Source organism: Seriola dumerili, unplaced genomic scaffold, assembly GCF_002260705.1.
Source record: "Seriola dumerili isolate Sdu_G_001 unplaced genomic scaffold, Sdu_1.0 BDQW01000226.1, whole genome shotgun sequence".
Taxonomy (NCBI): domain Eukaryota; kingdom Metazoa; phylum Chordata; class Actinopteri; order Carangiformes; family Carangidae; genus Seriola; species Seriola dumerili.
This window is the reverse complement of record NW_019174481.1, coordinates 997462-1004211: the sequence shown is the minus strand read 5'-3', so window position 1 is coordinate 1004211 and position 6750 is coordinate 997462.

Below are 6750 nucleotides of genomic sequence, written 5' to 3'. Positions count from 1 at the left end.
GAGACGCATTACTCCAGCAAGGACAACCTCCACTTGCAACTAAGCGACCATATACACTCAATCTTAAACATCCAATAACATGCCAATCAGCAAATCATGTGTCAGCAGTACATCGGACAGAATCATGCTATTACAGGTGAGAAGCCTCAGTTAATGTTCACATCAAACAACAGAATGGGGAAAAATGTGATCTCAGTGACACTACAGCATGACTGATGGTGTAAGACGAGCTGCTTTGAGTATTTCTGAAACTGCTGATCTCCTGAGATTTTCACGCGCAACAGTCTCTCAAGTTTACACAGAACAAAAAACATCCGGTGAGCAGCAGTTCAGCAGAGGGGAATGCGTTGTTAATAGGAGAGGTCAGAGGGGAATGGCCAGACTGGTTGGAGATGACAGAAAGGTTACGGTAACCGAACCTTGAGGCGGATGTGCTACAGCAGCAGAAGGCTTCCACTCTTGTCACCGAGAACAGAAACCCGAGGCGGCCGTGAGCACAGAATCAGCAAAACTGGAAACACAACCGGGTCTGATGAATCTGGATTTCGTTCAGAATTTGGCATCGACAGCATGAATCCATCGACCCAACTTACTTTGTGTCAGCAGTGCAGGGGATTATTTTCTTGACACACTTTGGGCCCCTTAATACAATCAGTCATGGTTTGAATGTCACAGACTACCTGAGTATTGTTGCTGACCATGTGCATCCCTTTAAGGCCACAGTTTACCTTCTTCTAATGGAGCAGAATCTCAAAGGAGGATTTTCGACATACTGTGGAATCCATGCCACAAAGAATCGAGGCTGTTTTGAGAGCAAAGGAAGGCCCTGCCCAGTATTCGTATAGTGTTCCTAATCAAGTTCTCTATGAGGGTTATTGCTGGTATATTGCAGTGTAAAGAAGTAAAGAAGTATCTTTTGTACCCCTGTGAAGAGAAGTGCAGACTTTATAGTTTTAGCTGTATTAGTACATAGTGTGAAAATGGGACACAGCTACAATCTGTGCAGTACAAAGTGCTCCTGATTCCCAGCATGCACATGGTCACCATGTCAGAATAAAGGTAGGGCGGAGTGGACTAAATCAGTTGGTCCCCCTGGAGGCTGCTATCAGCACAAGCATACATCTGAAATATATTATCTGACTTCTCATTCCCTGCAGCACACATGCACCACACATCAAATCCCCTCATGAACATCAGTAACTGCTCCCTTTAAGTGAAACATGGAGGTGATCAATATCAGTTGATATCAATACACTGTAGATGGATGGTCAGCAACATGAAACACATAGCCTACATTTACACACTTTGATGATTCATTTGGGTTATGTTGCCTGTACCAAAACATGGATGTGTATCCAGTGATATCAAACACTGCTCTGGAGATGAAGAGAGGCTGGTCTGATGAGACAAAGAGTAGCACCTCACCCCTGCCAGTTCTCCAGCTCTGCACAAGAGGAGACTCAAGAGACCAGATTCATGAAGACTGTGGGTGTATTGTTTGGAACAAGCTGCCTGTGACCCAAAAACAGGAAAGTACTATAAAGATCATCTGTCTGTCTGTACTCTCCTCTTTGTCTGTGTCCCTCTCACAACTATTTCTGTTACAGACCATCGATTTCCCAAATCCACTTGAAACTGGGTCAAAAAAGCATCTATCTATCTGTCTATCTATCTATCTATCTATCTATCTATCTATCTATCTATCTATCTATCTATTGATCAATCCACAGTCTGGTTGCCTTCTTCTAATCTTTCAGGTCATTATCTTGCTGTGGGATGAACGCCTGTCTTCCTTTGTTACTTGCCTTTTTTCTCACCATTCTCAGCAAGAGCAATATACAGACTGAAGAACAGTATTGTCCTAATAATGCATCAGAGAGTGTAGTAACACTGCCTTTGTACAGACAGAGGGTTTTGGAGGTAATCGACAGAACCTGTAGGAATTGTTTGAATTCACTTTCAAGGCTTCATTTACTCCCATTGCTGCAGGGAAGCTGCGGTTTTTCAGTTTTGGGTGACCTAACTTTTTTGTTTTCTTTTTTTTTTTACTTTGACCTTACCCACTGCATGTCCACGAACACACACATATATACAGTATTTCTATGTTAATCACACAGAAGTACAACATACCTGGATTCTCTAGTAAACATGAGCACAACAAACTGAAGGTACATAGATTCATACTCTGCTGCAGAGTATTAACTGTTCAGTAGTGGTGTCTTTTGTGGAAATCCTGCCTCGCCCCTGGAGAATACTTAGATCTGACTGACCAGAGGGCACAAATTATTTTCAGATACAGCTCAGTTTTGACAGACATACATACTTTACCTCATCGCTGTACAAACAACTTCGACAACTTGTTTCTATCTATCATATTGTATAAGTTGATTTGGCTATGGCATGGTGTAATACACCCTGAGCTGTGTGTTTACTGTAAAATAATTAAGTTATTCAAGTTTTCAACATTTGACTGATAAAACAACACTGCATTTTAAAGGCTACCTCTCTTGGTTGTTTGCTTCTATTCTGATGTGTGAACTTGTTCTATTACACATTAGAAGGAATGAAAAAAATGCTTATTCCTTTAGTTTTGTTATCTGCGAGGCGCACAAGAGCCATCCATCAATGTAGTGTGTCAGTGTGTGATGACTGTTATGTGGAACCGACTTGTCCGGTTGTGAACTTGTATACATGCAGTTTATTCTCAGGTCTGTCCAACAACATCAACAACACCTCACTGAGACTTGAGCACTTGTTTCTTTTGTGGTTTTGCAGCTTAAAATGACAGAATTTAAAGGGCTGTTTATTAGAACTGTGACTTAAATGATTTAAATAATATTATTAATTGCCAGAAAACTGTATTATTATTATTATTATCGTTATTATTATTATTATTATACGTAGTAGGCAGGCAATCTGTAAGGAACAGGTGATATCTAGCTCCATAAACCAAATGGTTTATTTTAAGATCTTAAATTAGAGATGATGTAACCATCCAAACATCGTCCAACACAAAGTCTGGAGGCAAGTGTCGCCTATGAAAAAGGATTTCTGTGAAATTATCAAGTAATCTTCTAGTCTGACCATTTTTTATTTATTTTTTTTTAACTTGAGGATTTGAAAAACTGTGATTGGTTAAACATGCACTTGTTGATATCTCATGGCTGCAAATTCCTGCAGGAAGGACTTAAGCGGTGGGGAAGAGTTCTGTGAAGAAGTGAACTCTAATCAGGACAATGTATACAAAGTACAACTGCAAAATGGAAACAGGTGACACCCTCATTTCACAGATGAAAGAACAGAAGAACAGAGTGTTTAAATCCTGGTGTTCGGTAAGGTGACTGACACAAACTTTTTTCTCACATTCAAAGTAATGGAGAAAAACACAACAATAAATTGGAAAGGATGACAAGTGAGCACCCCTCAGACGAAGCTCGATTGTGGCGCACTCATAACTCTGATGCAAACTTTCAATTTAAAAATCTGTGAATCAATCAACTCAATCAATCAATCACATCTATGAATCATCAGCATGTTAATTTGCCTAACAGTGTTTCCTCGAGTCAGCCGCTCCCTATCCATTTCTGACTTAAACACACACACACACGCACACGCGCACACGCACGCACACACACACACACACACACACACACGCACACACGCACACACGCAGAGCCACACACAGTCAGGCACTTGAAGAACCCCATTTACATTATTGCCTTCCGGAGCTGGTGGTAGGCAGCTTTTAATTTACATGAAAATGTACGGAAATGTGTGGAGCAGACAGCAGCCATCCCCTCAGCCTGCCTCTCATTCAAAACGACAGCGAGTGTGCACAGGAAGTGTGTTTTTTTTCACGCTGAATGTCATCATCCCCCAATCTCTAGAGTATGTCACCTCTTCACACACAATGATGCCACCGTGAATCCGGCTGAGGAATGTCAAGTATTAATATTTCAGCAATCTATGTGATTTTTCAAGGTATACCGTCTCCGCTGAGCTTCCCAAACGTCTCCAAGTGTTTTTCTCTCTCTTTTCTCAGAATAATATACAGGTGGAAAAAGGTGATTATCTCTCCCGCTTTCCTTTCCTCTTCCCTGTTTCTGCCCTCTTTTCCTATCAACCTTCCCTTCACTTCCCATGATGCTGGCCATTCAAGTGACATGTTTATCATTGCAAATGGTTTTCCTTGATTGATGGCGCTTTTGACTGGAGGAAGATGACGTCGCTTGGCATTGACAGGCTTTGTTGTTTTTGTATAAATTACAGTGACAAATGTCTCAAAAAACAAAGAAGAAATTATAATAATCAATAATAATAATCATAATCAATATGTGTGCACAAAAAAGCCAAAAATAGAGCATTTTTCTTGTCCTTTCTAAGGCATTAATAATCACACATTTACTCAGACTTGATGGTAAAGTTTTGTTTGTTGAAAATCCTACTTGGGTGGGACTTAGCCTCGACGCGGCCACACCCGAACTCATAAGAGGCCTGGATCAGGCCCTGATTAGTCTCCTTTTGTTTGCTTAGAAACAAAGCAAGGTTTATGGCACAACTCCACCTACTTCCAAGGTGCATGGAGAGAGTCCAAAGAGGTCAAAACAGAACTTTATTAGACTTTCGTTTTGTGGCCTTCGTCAGAGGCATCCAAGGACACATAAAGGGGCACAAGCCGAAACGCATTAGTCTAACAAAGTTCTTCTGTTTACTGCAAATGTTGTAGGAGTTTTGATCCCTTTGTTTGCTTCACACATGGATGCATTACCTGAATAAGTTATTGATATAGTATTAGTATATATTTATAGTTATTGCAATATGCTTAAATTTATCAGAGATGTATCGTCTGTAAACAGCCAACTGCCTAAGTGGAAATCCTTTGGACAAGACGATAAAGTGCTGAACGTCTCTCTTCTGGCGTTCATGCTTTGTCTGGTGTGCCAGTGCAGCTCTTTGAACAACCCAATTTTGTACAGAGTTGCAAAGCATTCAGAAAGCTTTTAAGTCAGCAAGGTAGTAATAGTTGTTATTATCTAGCCAGTTTGTATAAAAAAATGAATAGGCTACATAACAAATTACAGTTTTATATCAAGTTACATTTCAATGTTCTTCCTTTGTTCCTGTATTACAGAGTTTACCCCAGGGTTCTATACTCAGAACATTTATATTTCCATATATCTAAATAATCGTTCTGATAACTCATCAAATGTTTTGTATTTTTATGCTGATGCTGTTTTCTATTTTCCTGGAGTCTGATGTTGTTCAGTCCAGTTTAACACAGTATTCTACAAATGTTGGTACCAATGTATGGAAAAGACAACAACTTTGAAATATGCTGCCACTTCTTCCTGGAGCAATGTACAGAATACTTTTTCTATAGTCATTTATTGAATCTTAACTGTATATTGTTGATACTTTGTTATGTTGTTTGTATTTATCATTGTAACAATATCTATTTACTAATACCAACAGGACTTTAAATAAATGAAAATGAAATAAATAATTGCGCCAGGACATGATTTTTAAAAACACATTTCAATACAAGTTAATTTTTAGATCGTGTAAGAGGTGAAAATATGAGGAAAGACAGAGAGATGGAAGAAGAGAGTGAGACAGGTTAAGAGATGGAAATGGAGAGGAAGTCTGTGTGTGTGTGTGGACTAAGCTCTGCTGAATTTCTCTTCATTTCTCTTCTTTGACTTTGTCGTCTTTTTAAGTTTTGTCCCAGAATGGGGTAGGACAAACATTGTTAAGCATACCAATTTTCTGCTGAGGAGTTATAATTTTTTTTTCTCCAAAGCACATCTGAAATCTCGATCCAAGTACTTACAGAGATGCCAAATCCAATAAGTTAAGCACCTTTGCTCTGGCAAATTCACATTCTCATTAATATACCAGGATTACTGTGTAGGTGACTATTCATCTTCTCTCTCTGGGATTCTTTCCACCAAAACACCTCACTATCAGTGTGGATTGCCTCTTACCCTGCAAACAACCCTGTATTCATACTGGGACAGAATATACTTTATCCATCCTGGGTTTTTTTTGTAAGAACATCCCACTTACAGAAGGGCGCAGTCTAACTATGGAATGAAATTAAGCATGGTGTCATTATGCGGTCATGGTTAAAATGAGTAATTCTATTCCTCGAAATAGATAAATAAATAAAAGGTACATCTACATCGATTCATAACTGATTTGATGCACCACCCGGTGACCACTGCAATTGTCCCAAATCAAACACACCTGCCATGTTGTGTGACCGGGTTAACAGGTTAAATGCTAAGTACTAAAACATTGATAGCAGATCCTTCACCTGTGACTTCCACATTCACTAGCTTTTCAGGGGCCTTAAGCTAAATCTTGGTCTAGCACCTGATCCCTGCATCATATTCCATATACATAGAAATGACACCAAATGCTACTTTTTGCATGTAAAAAATATGAAAAAATATGTCCTTGATGGTTTGGATGAATTATTTTTAAAGCATTTTTCTTCAAACTCTAAGGGAGTAAATATTACATCACGAATTATTTTTGTAAATACACTGCTTCAAAATTGATTGAAGCCCATTAAGACCCGTGTGATCTGCTCCACATAAACATATTTAACATGTTCTTTTCTCTGCCATTAATAATCAAGTTTGTTTCTGCAGCTTATGGCTACAGAATTTACACAAGCCTCCACACAACTTCTGATGCAGTTGTCTTGTACTGTGCATGTCTGCATGTAGGAGCTCCTATCGGACT